Below are 19,373 nucleotides of genomic sequence, written 5' to 3'. Positions count from 1 at the left end.
ACAATTATGATTCTTTAATAAATACTACTACTATGCAGCTCTATTATAAGCTTTTTACATTTAATTTAAACACACACGCATATATACTTTCAGCTGTGGGAGGCTTTACAGGTTCTATTCCATGCACTTTTTTGACAGAGTTCTAAAAGAGCCAGCCAGTCCACAAGATAGGTAGAAAAAAAGTTAAATTAACTGGGCAAATAGGACTCTTATATAACATCCCAAACATGCGAGACTCTGCAGCAAACTGGGAGTACTTCAGGGTTAGCCTGCTGTCTTCTTTGGAAATAATTTCATCTTCACAGTTTAAGAAGGTGGACATTTCAACACTATCAAGCGCGTTTAGGTGACATGTTTTTTTGTGTGTTAGCTTGACTCCCCTAGTTAGTAAACTAGTCACAGGTGATTTAGTCACCAGGAAAATGAAGCCTGCAACAAAGGAAGCCAATATTCAAAAATGCCTTGTTACCACCTGAACCCACTCAAACAGTTCATTTTCAATGTTAGTATGTAACTTCGGTAATGAGATGTCTAACTAAAGCAAGCTCCTCCAATGAGATCAAGACAGCTTCTTTTCCTCTTAGGCTTAGGTTTTGCCCAGAATTCCCGAAACATGGACTAGCCCATATCAATGGTCATTGCTCCTACAAGAAAGCCGTGGGCTGCCACATGCATGTGGATCAGATGAAGGGACATTTTAGTATTTCCCCTGCTCTTCAATTTGTATAATCCCTATGCAACAATTGCTGCAAAACCTGCCATTCCGATGGGGATGAATGGTGCGTCTTTAGCTCTGCTAATAAGTTTGGATCCCTGATCTTCATCATATGAAGAAAGGGAAGCATCTGTGTCTGTTGACAGCAATTGCTTGAAGACTCTCCCTAGAGCAAGCAAACCCCTCACACAGCTTCTGATCCCTGGGACTATATTATTGAATGTAAAAATCATTGGGAGATGTTTATGAAAAGTAGGCTGGGGAAGGTATCAACTCATTTGGTTAGATGCACAGCTAGGCTAGAATTACTTCAAAGGTGTTTGAATATTTAAACTCATCATTGGAGAAGAGAAGAATACAGCCTTTCTTTTTAAAAGAGGGTGAAGTTTTCTTTTTTTTTTCTTTTATTATTATTATTATTATTATCATTATTATACTTTAGGTTTTATGGTACATGTGCGCAATGTGCAGGTAAGTTACATATGTATACATGTGCCATGCTGCTGCGCTGCACCCACCAACTTGTCATCTAGCATTAGGTATATCTCCCAATGCTATCCCTCCCCCCTCCCCCCACCCCACAACAGTCCCCGAAGTGTGATGTTCCCCTTCCTGTGTCCATGTGTTCTCATTGTTCAATTCCCACCTATGAGTGAGAATATGCGGTGTTTGGTTTTTTGTTCTTGCGATAGTTTACTGAGAATGGTGATTTCCAGTTTCATCCATGTCCCTACAAAGGACGTGAACTCATCATTTTTTATGGCTGCATAGTATTCCATGGTGAATATGTGCCACATTTTCTTATTCCAGTCTATCATTGTTGGACATTTGGGTTGGTTCCAAGTCTTTGCTATTGTGAATAATGCGGCAGTAAACATACGTGTGCATGTGTCTTTATAGCAGCATGATTTATAGTCCTTTGGGTATATATCCAGTAATGGGATGGCTGGGTCAAATGGAATTTCTAGTTCTAGATCCCTGAGGAATCGCCACACTGACTTCCACAAGGGTTGAACTAGTTTACAGTCCCACCAACAGTGGAAAAGTGTTCCTATTTCTCCACATCCTCTCCAGCACCTGTTGTTTCCTGACTTTTTAATGATTGCCATTCTAACTGGTGTGAGATGGTATCTCATTGTGGTTTTGATTTGCATTTCTCTGATGGCCAGTGATGGTGAGCATTTTTTCATGTGTCTTTTGGCTGCATAAATGTCTTCTTTTGAGAAGTGTCTGTTCATGTCCTTTGCCCACTTTTTGATGGGGTTGTTTGTTTTTTTCTTGTAAATTTGTTGGAGTTCATTGTAGATTCTGGATATTAGCCCTTTGTCAGATGAGTAGGTTGCGAAAATTTTCTCCCATTTTGTAGGTTGCCTGTTCATTCTGATGGTAGTTTCCTTTGCTGTGCAGAAGCTCTTTAGTTTAATTAGATCCCATTTGTCAATTTTGGCTTTTATTGCCATTGCTTTTGGTGTTTTAGACATGAAGTTCTTGCCCATGCCTGTGTCCTGAATGGTAATGCCTAGGTTTTCTTCTAGGGTTTTTATGGTTTTAGGTCTAACATTTAAGTCTTTAATCCATCTTGAATTGATTTTTGTATAAGGTGTAAGGAAGGGATCCAGTTTCAGCTTTCTACATATGGCTAGCCAGTTTTCCCAGCACCATTTATTAAATAGGGAATCCTTTCCCCATTTCTTGTTTTTGTCAGGTTTGTCAAAGATCAGATACTTGTAGATATGTGGCATTATTTCTGACGGCTCTGTTCTGTTCCATTGATCTATATCTCTGTTTTGGTACCAGTACCATGCTGTTTTGGTTACTGTAGCCTTGTAGTATAGTTTGAAGTCAGGTAGTGTGATGCCTCCAGCTTTGTTCTTTTGGCTTAGGATTGACTTGGCGATGCGGGCTCTTTTTTGGTTCCATATGAACTTTAAAGTAGTTTTTTCCAATTCTATGAAGAAAGTCATTGGTAGCTTGATGGGGATGGCATTGAATCTGTAAATTACCTTGGGAAGGATGGCCATTTTCATGATATTGATTCTTCCTACCCATGAGCATGGAATGTTCTTCCATTTGTTTGTATCCTCTTTTATTTCCTTGAGCAGTGGTTTGTAGTTCTCCTTGAAGAGGTCTTTCACATCCCTTGTAAGTTGGATTCCTAGGTATTTTATTCTCTTTGAAGCAATTGTGAATGGGAGTTCACTCATGATTTGGCTCTCTGTTTGTCTGTTATTGATGTATAAGAATGCTTGTGATTTTTGCACATTGATTTTGTATCCTGAGACTTTGCTGAAGTTGCTTATCAGCTTAAGGAGATTTTGGGCTGAGACAATGGGGTTTTCTAGATATACTATCATGTCATCTGCAAACAAGGACAATTTGACTTCCTCTTTTCCTAATTGAATACCCTTGATTTCCTTCTCCTGCCTAATTGCCCTGGCCAGAACTTCCAACACTATGTTGAATAGAAGTGGCGAGAGAGGGCATCCCTGTCTTGTGTCAGTTTTCAAAGGGAATGCTTCCAGTTTTTGCCCATTCAGTACGATATTGGCTGTGGGTTTGTCATAAATAGCTCTTATTATTTTGAGATACGTCCCATCAATTCCTAATTTATTGAGAGTTTTTAGCATGAAGGGTTGTTGAATTTTGTCAAAGGCCTTTTCTGCATCTATTGAGATAATCATGTGGTTTTTGTCTTTGGTTCTGTTTATATGCTGGATTACATTTATTGATTTGTGTATATTGAACCAGCCTTGCATCCCAGGGATGAAGCCCACTTGATCATGGTGGATAAGCTTTTTGATATGCTGCTGGATTCTGTTTGCCAGTATCTCATTGAGGATTTTTGCATCAATGTTCATCAAGGATATTGGTCTAAAATTCTCTTTTTTTGTTGTGTCTCTGCCAGGCTTTGGTATCAGGATGATGCTCGCCTCATAAAATGAGTTAGGGAGGATTCCCTCTTTTTCTATTGATTGGAATAGTTTCAGAAGGAATGGTACGAGCTCCTCCTTGTACCTCTGGTAGAAATCGGCTGTGAACCCATCTGGTCCTGGACTTTTTTTGGTTGGTAAGCTATTGATTATTGCCACAATTTCAGCTCCTGTTATTGGTCTATTCAGAGATTCAACTTCTTCCTGGTTTAGTCTTGGGAGGGTGTATGTGTTGAGGAATTTATCCATTTCTTCTAGATTTTCTAGTTTATTTGCATAGAGGTGTTTGTAATATTCTCTGATGGTAGTTTGTATTTCTGTGGGATCGGTGGTGATATCCCCTTTATCATTTTTTATTGCATCTATTTGATTCTTCTCTCTTTTTCTCTTTATTAATCTTGCTAGAGGTCTATCAATTTTGTTGATCCTTTCAAAAAACCAGCTCCTGGATTCATTTATTTTTTGAAGGGTTTTTTGTGTCTCTATTTCCTTCAGTTCTGCTCTGATTTTAGTTATTTCTTGCCTTCTGCTAGCTTTTGAATGTGTTTGCTCTTGCTTTTCTAGTTCTTTTAATTATGATGTTAGGGTGTCAATTTTGGATCTTTTCTGCTTTCTTTTGTGGGCATTTAGTGCTATAAATTTCCCTCCACACACTGCTTTGAATGCATCCCAGAGATTCTGGTATGTTGTGTCTTGGTTCTCGTTGGTTTCAAAGAACATCTTTATTTCTGCCTTCATTTCGTTATGTACCCAGTAGTCATTCAGGAGCAGGTTGTTCAGTTTCCACGTAGTTGAGCGGTTTTGAGTGAGATTCTTAATCCTGAGTTCTAGCTTGATTGCACTGTGATCTGAGAGACAGTTTGTTACAATTTCTGTTCTTTTACATTTATTGAGGAGAGCTTTACTTCCAAGTATATGGTCAATTTTGGAATAGGTGTGGTGTGGTGCTGAAAAAAATGTATATTCTGTTGATTTGGGGTGGAGAGTTCTGTAGATGTCTATTAGGTCTGCTTGGTGCAGAGCTGAGTTCAATTCCTGGGTATCCTTGTTGACTTTCTGTCTCGTTGATCTGTTTAATGTTGACAGTGGGGTGTTAAAGTCTCCCATTATTAATGTGTGGGAGTCTAAGTCTCTTTGTAGGTCACTCAGGACTTGCTTTATGAATCTGGGTGCTCCTGTATTGGGTGCATATATATTTAGGATAGTTAGCTCTTCTTGTTGAATTAATCCCTTTACCATTATGTAATGGCCTTCTTTGTCTCTTTTGATCTTTGTTGGTGTAAAGTCTGTTTTATCAGAGACTAGGATTGCAACCCCTGCCTTTTTTTGTTTTCCATTTGCTTGGTAGATCTTCCTCCATCCTTTTATTTTGAGCCTATGTGTGTCTCTGCACGTGAGATGGGTTTCCTGAATACAGCACACTGATGGGTCTTGAGTCTTTATCCAATTTGCCAGTCTGTGTCTTTTAATTGGAGCATTTAGTCCATTTACATTTAAAGTTAATATTGTTATGTGTGAATCTGATCCTGTCATTATGATGTTAGCTGGATATTTTGCTCGTTAGTTGATGCAGTCTCTTCCTAGTCTCGATGGTCTTTACATTTCGGTATGATTTTGCAGTGGCTGGTACCGGTTGTGCCTTTCCATGTTTAGCGCTTCCTTCAGGAGCTCTTTTAGGGCAGGCCTGGTGGTGACAAAATCTCTCAGCATTTGCTTGTCTGTAAAGTATTTTATTTCTCCTTCACTTATGAAGCTTAGTTTGGCAGGATATGAAATTCTGGGTTGAAAATTCTTTTCTTTAAGAATGTTGAATATTGGCCCCCACTGTCTTCTGGTTTGTAGGGTTTCTGCTGAGAGATCCGCTGTTAGTCTGATGGGCTTCCCTTTGATGGTAACCCGACCTTTCTCTCTGGCTGCCCTTAACATTTTTTCCTTCATTTCAACTTTGGTGAATCTGACAATTATGTGTCTTGGAGTTGCTCTTCTCGAGGAGTATCTTTGTGGCGTTCTCTGTATTTCCTGAATCTGAATGTTGGCCTGCCTTGCTAGATTGGGGAAGTTATCCTGGATAATATCCTGCAGTGTTTTCCAACTTGTTTCCATTCTCCCCATCACTTTCAGGTACACCAATCAGACGTAGATTTGGTCTTTTCACATAGTCCCACATTTCTTGGAGGCTTTGCTCGTTTCTTTTTATTCTTTTTTCTCTAAACTTCCCTTCTCGCTTCATTTCATTCATTTCATCTTCCAGGGCTGATACCCTTTCTTCCATTTGATCACATCGGCTCCTGAGGCTTCTGCATTCTTCACGTAGTTCTCGAGCCTTGGTTTTCAGCTCCATCAGCTCCTTTAAGCACTTCTCTGTATTGGTTATTCTAGTTATACATTCTTCTAAATTTTTTTCAAAGTTTTCAACTTCTTTGCCTTTGGTTTGAATATCCTCCCGTAGCTCAGAGTAATTTGATCGTCTGAAGCCTTCTTCTCTCAGCTCGTCAAAGTCATTCTCCGTCCAGCTTTGTTCCGTTGCTGGGAGGAACTGCGTTCCTTTGGAGGAGGAGAGGTACTCTGGTTTTTAGAGTTTCCAGTTTTTCTGCTCTGTTTTTTCCCCATCTTTGTGGTTTTATCTACTTTTGGTCTTTGATGATGGTGATGTACAAATGGGTTTTTGGTGTGGATGTCCTTTCTGTTAGTTTTCCTTCTAACAGACAGAACCCTCAGCTGCAGGTCTGTTGGAGTACCTGGCCGGCCGTGTGAGGTGTCAGTCTGCCCCTACTGGGGGGTGCCTCCCAGTTAGGCTGCTCGGGGGTCAGGGGTCAGGAACCCACTTGAGGAGGCAGTCAGCCGGTTCTCAGATCTCCAGCTGCGTGCTGGGAGAACCACTGCTCTCCTCACAGCTGTCAGACAGGGACATTTAAGTCTGCAGAGGTTACTGCTGTCTTTTTGTTTGTCTGTGCCCTGCCCCCAGAGGTGGAGCCTACAGAGGCAGGCAGGCCTCCTTGAGCTGTGGTGGGCTCCACCCAGTTCAAGCTTCCCGGCTGCTTTGTTTACCTAAGCGAGCCTGGGCAATGGCGGGCGCCCCTCCCCCAGCCTCGCTGCCGACTTGCTGTTTGATCTCAGACTGCTGTGCTAGCAATCAGCGAGACTCCGTGGGCGTAGGACCCTCTGAGCCAGGTGCGGGCTATACTCTCCTGGGGCACCGGTTCCTAAGCCCGTCGGAAAAGCACAGTATTCGGGTGGGAGTGGCCCGATTTTCCAGGTGCCGTCTGTCACCCCTGGAAGGGGAACTCCCTGACCCCTTGCGCTTCCCGAGTGAGGCAATGCCTCGCCCCTGCTTCGGCTGGCGCACGGTGCACTCACTCACTGACCTGCGCCCACTGTCTGGCACTCCCTAGTGAGATGAACACGGTACCTCAGATGGAAATGCAGAAATCACCCGTCTTCTGCGTCGCTCGCGCTGGGAGCTGTAGACCGGAGCTGTTCCTATTCGGCCATCTTGGCTCCTCCCCGAGGGTGAAGTTTTCTAAAACAGCTAATTCTGTTGATTACGTTCTTGAACTAGGGTTAGAATTCCTCACCCTACCCCTAACCCCCAATTTATGTAACACCTGTTCACCAAAACATTCTGTGAAATGCTGAGAAAGTCTCCAGCCTAAGGATTTTAAGGTACAGTTGTTGCACATCTTATTTTGGCACTTGAGTTTGGTGAGAGAATGACCTGATGAATCTTTTGTGCTTGATATTGTAATTTTGCGTTGTTAGCCAAAATGTTAGTACTATCAGTCTGCCTTTCACTTCCATAATTAAGTTGCCGAACTCAACATCTTTTTTTATTTCCTAACCTCGATCTTTCTGTATACATAGTGGTTAAGAGTATGCTTAGGCATGTATCAGATTTTCTGGCTTTAACACTTCTTACCTGCATAAGCTTGGGCAAGTTATTTAATTCTTTGATGCCCCTGTTCTCTTATCTGTAAAATAGGCAAAATAGTATTAGCTCAAGATAATACTATAGAGCTTATGATGATTAAAAATGAGATAACATCGCATATAAAATGCTTGGAAGTGTCTAGATTATAGGAAGAATCTAAAATATTAATTTTTATTATTATTGACACTCCTTTTACCTCTCAACAATTTCCTAAAACAGTCCAATTCCATCTGAGCCAGATACAATTCAATTTTATAGCAAAGAAATCCCCAACTATTCTAAACGCTCTGTTTCATCATTAAAACCTGAATTTCTGAAGAATTCGGTTTCTCCTGTTTAATCTGTAAGTGGATATATAGCTTATGGTCCATAAGTCTATAGTTTTTTTTTTTTTTTTGAGATGGGGTCTTGTTCTGTTGCCCAGGCTGGAGTGCAGTGGAGTAATCTCGGCTCACTGCAAGCTCCACCTCCTGGGTTCACGCCATTCTCCTGCCTCAGCCTCCTGAGTAGCTGGGACTACAGGTGCCTGCCACCACCCCCGGCTAATTTTTTGTATTTTAGTAGAGACGGGGTTTCACTGTGTTAGCCAGGATGGTATCAATCGCCTGACCTCGTGATCGGCCTGCCTCAGCCTCCCGAAGTGCTAGGATTACAGGCGTGAGCCACCGCACCCGGCCAAGTCTACACTTTTTAGGTTAGGAAACAATGTTTGCGTTCTACTTCATTGCTTCCAAAAACGTTATTCTACTCCACTCAAATAAAAAATTCTTCTTTCAGCTTATGCTATTATGCTATTCCACCCTCCGCCTCAATGCTGGTGTCTGCCGGCTTCATGGTCAATCACTGGTTATTGCCCCTGGCTCACAGTTCTCTCACTCACAGATCCCACTATTATCCTAGATGACTTCAATGCCTATGGTTGATCTCTCCAAAAGTCTTGTCTCATGATTTGTTGACCTTCTTAGCATTAACACACCTCAACTACTGCAGCCAACCTCACCCATAGCCATACCTTGGAACTGGTCATTACTAAGAATTACCCAACATTCTTAAATATAAACTGTAATGCTTCACTCTCGAACACATCTTCACTTCCATCAGCCTCCTTAACATCTCTGTGTTCTTTATATCTTTTACTTTGACCTCAAGAAGATATGTAGTTCACACATGTCCTCCCTTGTCTTCCCTCCACTCTCCTCCCCTCCCATTCCTTCCCTCTCTTCTTCCCTCTCCCTCTTTTTCCTTCCTCTCCCCTCCCCTCTTCTGTCATCTTCTTTTCTTTCACTCTCTCACTCTTTCTTCTCTCTCATCAGTCTCAAATCTTCATTACTTAAACCAGTAGGTGGTTAATGTTTCACTGTCTTGTCTACTAGTTCTACACAAATCTGATAAAATTTTACAATACACCTGACAAAATTCTAACCTTTCATTAGTCCACTTATTCAGTATCTCTTATAGCCAAACTGCCAAGAATTTTTATACAAAATACAGCTTGGATTGGCACCATGATAAAATCATGGTCTTTTGTCTTAACTGGAAACTCAATGATGTCTTACTGAAATTTCATAGATTCTCATAGAGTTCCATCTTCCATTTCTCAAAATGGCCACTTTGGACCTTAATTACTCTCATTAAAACATATATATATACACACATATATATATACCCACACATATACACACACACATACACACACACACACACACACATACATATATATCTATACCCTTTTTGACCACTTATCCCCAAGTTCTAAAAATATACAGTGCCACAATCATACTCAGTAGAAAACCTTGCCTCCCAACCCAATAATGAAATGGAGGCTAATAGAAATATTTTCAACCATTGTCCCTCTCACTAACAAGTTCATCTGCATTGTAATAAATGATTTAAGACAAGGATGGGGATTTTGGATATTTACCTGAAGGGATGGATGTTCGTTGCTGAAACTCTATCACACAACTCTTAGTGTTTCTCTGATCATAGATGAGTGTATCAGCACACCAACTCAAGTTGGGCTAATTAGATGATCTCTTCTGAGAACTGGAAATTTAGTTTTAGAGATTTTAGGTGGTCTCTGATGGTTGTTTGAACTGCCATGCACAGACTCAGGAGCGATGTGCACATAAAAAAGCAGGCTATGTGGCATTGAAGCAGAGCTACCAAGGGAAGCAGAAATGAGAAACCCACAGCCCTAGAGAGTGGGATTTTGAATCTTGAAGAGTTTCTGGCTCCTATTTCTAGTCCCTAGTGAGGTGTGTTTCCTGCTCTGAGGTCTGAGGAGACACTTCTAAACATTATATTCTCTCTTTTTGCATAAACTGGTTCAACTGGTCTGCTCATAAATGTAACCAAAAAACTTCTATTTAAGCAAGTGTTCACACCCATTTATCCTTCTTCCTTGCAATTTCTATGGAATGGTCTCTCTTCTACCATAGGTAAGTCCCTCCATGTTTTGCTCTGAATACCCTCCCTTCTTGCTTTCTTTGAGACCTTATACTATTGGTCATCAGTACTCTCTCCCATGTCTTCAGCCTCACCTGCATCTTAGAATATAAACATCCTCACACTGATGACACCTTGGAAAATAATAACACATCTTTCTTGGAACCTTCTCTCATGAGTTGCCAAATCGTCACAAGTACACTAAAAAAACCCTTTCTCCATCCATTGCTAAACTTCTAAGAAAAGCAGTCTAACATCAGAATCCAATTATTTATCTTCTATTTATGCTTTGCCACCTCAATTTTCTTTCTGTGCTCAATGCCCTCCATTGATAATTTCTTAACTTTCTGGGATACATTATAGCGTTTGACATAGTTAACTCCCTCTTTTCTTTTAAAACTAGCTCTTTCCTTCATTTCTGACATGCTACACTCTATACTATACACATTCTTGTTTGTGAAATCAACACTTACTCATCTTATGATACAGAATTGCACATATACAGCCCAGATCTCTCTCTTCTAAGCTCTAGTCACATACATAGATACAAACATGCATATATATATGCACATATATGTAAACATATATGCACCCATTTATGCATGTATTTAAATATATGCATACATATAAATTGTATGTTTTGTGTGAATGTACACACACACACATCTTTCCTCTTAACATTTTCTTCAGGTACCTCAAACTCAACATTGCCCAACGTTTTGTTCATCATGTTCATCCACAACCCTCTAGTCCTCCAGAGTTTTCTAGCACCTCACCAAATCACACTGCAATCCACTCAATCACCCAAGACAAGAATCTGATCCATGAGTTTGGGACTGCTGCAAAATCTTCTCCCTGTCTCTAATGTAATTCTCCTCAAGCCCAGAATTTAAACTATTGGCAGAGTGATTTTTCCAAATGTACATTTAGTCACCTGTGCCCATGTCTACTGCTAACAGTGGGGGCTTGGAAGAAGAGTATACTTGGGGACTCACCTATTATATATCTAAATAATTAAAAGTGATATGATAAATACACTGTCATATAGAATCAATTATTTCCTCCTACCTTAATATATTTTCATACCAATAAAGTCATAATATATTGCAAAGCTATATTTTAAGTAACTAATGTTTGGTAAAGTATCACAGATAAATGAATGAATTATTATTGCCCATGTCTAGATTTTCAGATGTTAGGATGATAATATTTGCATATATCTACTTCAGTAACATATATATATTCAGTAACATATATTTTACTCTATATAATTCAAGATACATTCAATTATATATTACTATATATAATTCAGTAATTATTTTTTCAATAAAATTTGTTGACTTCATTATAAAAAATTGTAAGTTATATGGTTAATATCAATATTTTCTTGTAATCTATGTTCTATTGAAAACAATACCAAATTAGCAAGCCTTCTTTGAATTGCTGTAGCTCATGAATAGCTTTTTATTAATCGCAATTTGTAGAAACCTTTCTCTGCTGAGGCAGTAGCACTTGGCAATTGTAAATAAAATTCTTAAATAAATACTTATATCAGAAATAAACATTTTAGATTTAAACTTTGAAGTAGGGTCACACATAATAAATTACTATGATTGCAGTAAATATTATAAAACATTTTAATTTCATTATATAAAGTCACTATTAATCACATCACATTTTTTGCCTTCTCTTAAAGTAACATTTAAATGCACACATTAAACTAAAGACTTGGTGTCACACTTACACTTTTTTATGGTGTATCATGTTTACTTCTTAAATAATTTTATGAGTTATAATTGTTTCATATATATTTGCCCAGGCTGATCTTGAACTCCTGGCTTCAAGTGATCCTCCCGCTTTGGCCTCCCAAAGTGTTGAGATTACAGGGGTGAGCCACCACACCCAGCTTATAAATTATTGAAAAATGCAAAATAATCCTCAGTTGCCATATGTAAGTATTGTGTATACCATATTATTTTTGAGTACTTCCATATCTTGAATTGAAATACAATGAGAAGCAAAAAAATGGATGCTTGGCACTACTGGAAAGTGATAAAATGGTTTCAAGTATCTATTATATTTTAGATATCTAAAGGGAAAGATTTGACAAGGTGCAAAAATTTGTCTTTTTCTCTCATTTAAGTATTTCTGCAGGTCAAATTCTGAACATACTGCAAAATAGTGTTTGTCTACAATATATCCAGTGGTACAACCTTATAAGCCTCTATGGCTTTTGGATTCGGCCGCCTTTTGTTTCAAGAATGTATGGAAAATATGTGCAGAAACATTTCTCTGGAGCCTGAATGGGTTTATTCACAAGAGTGTATGTTTAGGATTATGGGTCACACTGCGCCAGCATTGACAGCCAGATAGCCAGGGACAGAGGTAAGGGTGAACAGCCTTCCTTATTTGCCTAGGACTAAGGGACAGGCATTCCTGGGATGTGGGATTTTCAGTGCGAAAGCCAGGGAAGTTCCAGACAAAGTGAAATTATTGCACCAGAGAGTCCACATGTCTTTTAATAAAATTTGTGTACATGTTTGTAAGATGCATAGTTCCAAGTCAGTGGTTCCTTTTGCCCACGTCTTAGGGTGGTACTATGTCATTCATTTGCTTACACTACTTTAATCTTCCCTTGATTACATAATAATAATATCCAAACAGCTAAGACATTAGATAGCATGAAAAAAACACTAAGAACAATGCCTAATATAGCAAATTTTAAGTAAATGTTAATCATTATTATCCCACCTATAGTTAAAATCCTAATAGTTAAATCCCACAAATAGTTAAAATCCTACCAATAATTTGTCTGCATAACACACAGTGGGTGATAAATAAATGTTTTTGAATGGCCCAGGAGGAGTTTCTGCTCTGTATAGGATTTACAATTTACAAATTGTAAATGGGATTTACAAATTAAAATGGAATAGGGACTGGAGAATTGGTCTGGCTTTAAAATTTTACTTCAGAACTTCCAGTGATCAGGCCATTGGTGTCCAGAGGATCTGAAAGTATAAATTAGGATTCTCTAAATGATAAGATCCAGGTATTTTCACTTGAAATTTGGAGCATAATTTTAGGGAATTCAGAAACAGTTGTCAGAAGAGTGGACAGCTGTCATTTAAAGCATACATTCTGCAAGTCAGGAACTTAGACTTCAATTTGTGAGGATAAGGAGCCAGTTTTAGGGAGGAAGGCGGAGAAATAAAAGCAGAGTAGAAAGTTGCACTAACATTCAGAAGTGTTGATTTTCTACTTTATGCCAGAAACTTTGCTAGGGTTGGACTTTGATCAGACCTCTGGAGCTGAATGAGAACTGTATTACATTCAAAAGGGGTTCAGAGTTGGTGGTGCTGTGACTTGAAGTGCACACACACCTATCTTTTCTAACTGGTAATCCTGTTTTCTGGATCTCATTTGCACAAAGGTAGACAAGCAGAGCGGTGTGAGAGTACAACAGATGTCTATGAGTTACTGGATTTGGGGAGTAAGAATCTGCCCTTGGCAGCCAGGTGCGTTGGCTCACGCTTGTAATCCCAGCACTTTGGGAGGCCAAGGCGGGCTGATCACGAGGTCAGGAGATCAAGACCATCCTGGCTAACACAGTGAAACCCCATCTCTACTAAAAATACAAAAAATTAGCTGGGTGTGGTGGCACGTGCCTGTAGTTCCAGCTACTCGGGAGGCTAAGGCAGGAGAATGGCTTAAACCCAGGAGGCGGAGGTTGCAGCAAGCCAAGATCGCTCCACTGCACTCCAGCCTGGGTGACAAAGTGAGACTCCGTTTCAAAAAAAAAATAGAATCTGCTCTTGGCTTTTGCTGTCTGCCTTGGCCACGATTGTCTCTTATATTGTACTGGGCTAAGGATAAGGTGTAAGAGCATCAGTGGACCTCGATGTATAGAGCAGAGACTTTTAAAGTAACTGCATTAGAACTCCAATCTGGATCTGAATTCTGAATTTTGTGCTTCTACCATTTTAAAACATACCAGGCATCATCATTGAATGAAATAAATTTGTTCCAGATAGTAAAATTAAACTGTGTTTCCACTAAACCCTTTTCCAACAGTTTTTATTATAAATTTGGTGACATGATTCTACCTGCAGAGAAAGGGGACTATTTCAACATGAACATGTCAAAACAGAATGTAAACAGTTATTTCAGCCTTATGAAATCCCTGTAAGATAGGGCAGGGAGCTATGTATTATTGCCTTTATGTTTCCTGTGTAGAAAGGAAAATGAAGCACACTGGGGTCAATTAATTTGTCAAAGGTCACCTAGCAAGTTGGTGAGACTACCATTCTTCCAATATGCTTTCCACCAGACCATGTTAGACCTTAAAGGTCATGGATACACATTTGTTTCCAAGTCTGCATTGCATTTTGGAGTGCGGGACCAGGTGACTAATGGAGAAATAGTGTTTGGATACTATGTTGTTGAGTTTGGAAGAAACAGCCCTATTTAAGCCAATGACTGAAACTGAGGGAATAACCTGACGGAAGGCTTTAATGTTCCACAGCCAAGTCCTGCCTGCCTGTGTCAAGATACATGCAGTTTTACTTCAGCAGTAAAGAGGGAAACATCTGTTACAACGGAGCTACTCCAACGCAGGGGAGATGAGAGAAAAGTTGATTATAACATTGAAAATATCCACCTAATTTCATAAAAATGCACTATTGAACAGGAACAATTTGCTGGGTTATAAAAGCTGTTGGATTAACCAGATGGCATTGTTGGATGCAAATCTTGCTTTCCACTTTGCACAGTAGATGTTTAAATGTCAACAGATGAGTCCTCCAAGTCCCTTTCAGTTCTGTGCTTTCTGGAAATCTTTAATTAGCTCTGTTGACACCCATCAGTCAATCTGCAAATGTTGAAACTTCAAATATAGTAAGCTTACAAGAGGATATTTTATATATATCTGTGTATATATATTTAAATACCCTTATAAAGAATGATAATGGATACATCCTTTCTATTTTTCCATCTTGATCCAAGTCCATTTTTCTAGTCTGCTTGCTTGTATCAGCAGGTAAACTTCTTTTAGGAGAACATCTTTGTTGATTAACCCAAGAACCCTAAATAATTGATCTATGTAAAGTGGTAGAGGTCTTGTGACTGCCACCCATCTCTTTCCCTGCTTGATGTCCTATTGCTCACCCGCGCCTGCTCCCGTTTGCCTCATGAGGCCAGGATAGTGAGAACTATGCCTGCACTAATTTAATATGTGTGTTTTGCTACATCCTTCCCCACAACATGATGTTTAATACTGTCAGGAGGCCTGGACTGTTCATGTCCCAGTGTCAGAGTGTGGCACTTGAGCTCCAGTAAAGATTAAGAAAAATGAATCTCCAGCTTCTTCTGAATTAGATCTTCATGGTTACTTTTAGTTAATAAGTTTCAAATAAAATTCTATGACATCTCAGAGTTCAAAAAAATGTTCATTTCCACATTAAGAAAATGGATTTCAAACATAAACAGAAATTACTTCTGTATTTTCATGTCATTATCCACCTCCACTTTCATAGATGATTGAGAGAATGTTTACAGACCCATTAGTATTTGTGGTCTAACCTGGTAAATTAGACGTTTTACAGAACATGAAGTCAACTAGTACAATTCATGGAAATGGATTCTGTGTGCACATGAGAAGAAAATTATATTAGATGAAAACATTTTCATTAATGCTTATAAATGATAATGACATATATTGACAGGTCGTTAAGGAAACGAATGAAGAGACATACAAACAAATGTTTGCACAAACATGCGTGTAAGAATATGCATACATACTGAGGAAAATGAGCTGGGTGCCTGGAAGGAGAGATGCTGGCCACCAAATCTGATTCTGTGTAAGGACCAGACCCTTCCCACCAGTAAGGAGCTTTGTCATGCTGTGCTTCTTTCACAACCTAAAAGAGCCCAAAATAAATGTTTTCCTACACAGAAGCATAAACTTATCATGTGCATTCTTTCACAATAGTGGCATAAGCCCATAGGTCTGAAAGAACTGTACAGTAGCAAGTACTGACCTTCTCAGATGTGGTGAGATCTTGTTCCATAAGAAACCAAATGGTAATGGGGTGTCCCAACTAAGGATTCTCAGGACTAAAAGAAGCTGCCTTGATTTTAATTGCATTCTTCATTCTTGGATAAATGAATCTTATTTTAATCTGATAGTCTCCAGAAATGTTGTATACACCAAAATTGAAACGCATGGTTCAACGATTGCAGGTAGGTGGATAACAAGAGTAAATGAGACAGCACAACAGAATTTCTCTTATCAAGTACTTAACATGATCAAGTTTCTCACGCTGCCTGGCATTCATGCTGTAAAACGCTCTGGAAAACCACACTTGCTATCTATGTGTTGCCGATCCATTAATAAACACCAGCAAAAACGACCCCAGAGAAGATCATCAGTTTTAGATCATTAATAAGATATATGCCTTTAGTCTAAACAATGTGAATGAAGATAATTCGTGCTTTAACTTAGCTGTTTATTTATATATTAAAGACAGGCATATCACTATAGAAACTAATACTTCTATAGATTAATCTTATAAGACTTTTTGCTCTCATCAAAATGATGAAATAACTTTTACTATCATCACTTTATAGATGAGAGAACAAAAAAGTTAACTTATTTGCCATAAATTAGCAGCTATTGAAAGTGAATAAACTGAGACTTGTGCTCAGACATACTGATACTATATCTCATTTGCTTTCCATTACACTACACATTGATTCTTACATCTCTACTCTCAGCTACACAGGATATGTCCATAATATGTATTATTGGTGATATAATTTCTGCCAGGAGACAGACACCCAAAATAATGGTTTAAAAGACTGGAATTGTTTTCTCCCTTACCTAAAAGTCCCAGCTGGTATCAAAATTCTGCTTCACAAAGCTGTCAGTGGTCCTCATTTCTCTTTTGTTGTTTCACCACTCTTCCATTCTTGAGTGTTGCTCTTAACTGCATGTCCAAAATGGATTGCCAAAACTTCTGCATTCTAGCTAGCATGGAGAAGAAGGATAAGTGGGAAGACACACACACTCCTTTCCTTTAATGTCACTTTGTGGAAATTTCACACATCAGTTCTTCTCACATTCCACTGGCCACAACTTAGCTACATGGCCACACCTGACTGTAAGACAGGACTAGAAATATGGCCTTCCTCTAGGGACCACATGCCATGGTCAGTAATAAGTTAATAGAAAAAGAAGGAAGAAAGAGATGCAGTCTTGCTACATAATGGGAGATAATTTTAGATTCTTTGAATGCTGCCTTCAGAGTCCTCATTTGCATGTTTAATACTTTTTCCACTAAAAGATCTTAAAACAAAGAAAGGAAATAAGATTTGCAAATTATATTTAAGAATTAAATTATTTTAGGCAATGATTTTAACCAGGCTATTTTTAGTCCCTTGGAGCTTAATAGGTTGTTACCTGCATGTTGCATGAGTTTAATGAACTGAGGGTTATTCACAATATCTATTTTAACTTTTTATACAGCGTCTCATTGAAACTTATGTGTATTTAAAATTTAAATAAATAAATTTAGTTCTGCTAAAAGTGTGGATGTGAAAAACACCAAAAAATCATAATGGCCATTTTGTAGTCTACAAGTATGTCATTAAACTGGTGTCAGAGAATGCAGTGAAGTGAAGATGGCTCTTTGTTATTTAATTTGAATATCTGAATGGGTTATACTCTTGGAATGTCTCTCAACCATCAGGAAATGTTTATGGTTGGAAAGGAATACCTTGTCAATGGGCCATAACCAGGTTAACTGGACATGAATTCTTTCTGGATTCCTACATTTTTATTTTCAATGAAAATACAAAGAGGCATCTTGATGCCAAATAGTAGGACATTTTGCATTCCTCCATTTAAAATTTGTCTTCACAAGAGATTAGAGAAAATAGATTGAATTTTCAGGGAATGCATTCCCCTGAAACACACTTTTCTGTTTGTTATTTATAGTACTAGTTAGCTTTCTGTGCATATGTATTTTGCTATTGGTGTCAGTCCAATATCTTCCTTCTAAGCCTCACCTTACCATCTAACAAAAGTTTTCCGGCGTAGACCATGGGCAAGGGTCTGAGTGAGTAAGTTTCTTTGAGCTCCAGATTGATGTTAAGATTTAAATCAAACTTCTCTTCCAGCTTTTTCCTCTTACAAGTTAGCAGTTATCACAGTTGCCTTAGAATGTATATTATGTAATTTCCTTGAATAATTCTTACTTTTTCCTAATACATTTGGCTTAATTCTTTACAGTGGGCTAATATTGGGTATAATTATTACATAGATTGAAAAGTGTAAAGGGGATGCAGGCATCATTTGATCTATAAATCAGACTTTGAATTTAAGGGGATATTATTGGAATGTTTTATTTGAATATAAGTGTATTTGAGGCCATACATTCTTTTTTAAGCTCACTAGATTTCTAGAATAGCAGGAATTAGAGAGAAGGGTAGCTTGTCTTGGCCTGATCTCTAGTTGGATAGAATAGGGAGAAGGTGAAGAAGAAAAAAAAAAACTGTAAGAGAGCCAGGTTTCTAGTATCTTTGGAATTTGTGTTTCCAGAATTGTCCAGTTACAGTTTTAGCCACTATGCAAATGTCTATATGCTTGCACACACAAATATTTAAATGTAAACAGAAAACTAAAGCCACTCTTTCCCCCACCCAAAGTCTATTCTCAATGCAGCTGCAGAGGGTCAGTTTTAAACTTATGTCATTTGTCTCTTCAGAACTCTGCAACAAGTCTGGTTCCACCAGACAAAAAGCAAACTTCTTTAAAATGGCCTAAGAGCTCTCTCTCCCTCTGCCCTACATGCACCCTCCTCCCTCTGGACTTTATCTCCTATTCTCTTCCCCTTCAACAACTCAACTCCAGCCACACTCATCACTTTGCTATTACTTGAACACACACACCCCAGGTGCTTTTCCATTTTTAGACCCTTGTTTTAGCTCTTCTTGGCCAAAAAGACCTTTCCTCCAGATGTATTTGCTTATCTGACTCTTCATCCCCTTCTTGAAGTTTCTCCTCAACTATAACCTTTACACAACATGGCCTTCCCTGACCACCTATTTAATTTACTTCCTACCTAGGCTTCTGACAGACTCCTTACTTTACCTTTGTCTTTTTAAATAGTATTTGCCATCTTCTAAAATACTATAGAATTCATCTGTTTATTATGTTCATTGTTTATTATGTTTCTTTCTACAGTGTAAGCTCCATGAGGACAAGGATATTTGGTTTATCTACTACACATCAAAAAGGCCTTACATAGTGCCTGACACACTGTGGGTACTCAATACAAATGAGTTGATGAATGCACAG

At 38.7% G+C, this 19,373-nt stretch overlaps 1 pseudogene; it reads right to left on the bottom strand.

Moving 5' to 3' along the window:
* Positions 1 to 531: 531 nt before the first annotated feature.
* LOC112134612 (HIG1 domain family member 1A, mitochondrial-like) lies at positions 532 to 948 on the bottom strand (annotated as a pseudogene).
* Positions 949 to 19,373: the final 18,425 nt, after the last annotated feature.

Source organism: Pongo abelii, chromosome 7, assembly GCF_028885655.2.
Source record: "Pongo abelii isolate AG06213 chromosome 7, NHGRI_mPonAbe1-v2.0_pri, whole genome shotgun sequence".
NCBI classification, from domain to species: Eukaryota; Metazoa; Chordata; class Mammalia; order Primates; family Hominidae; genus Pongo; species Pongo abelii.
This window is presented reverse-complemented; position numbering and strand designations above follow the sequence as displayed.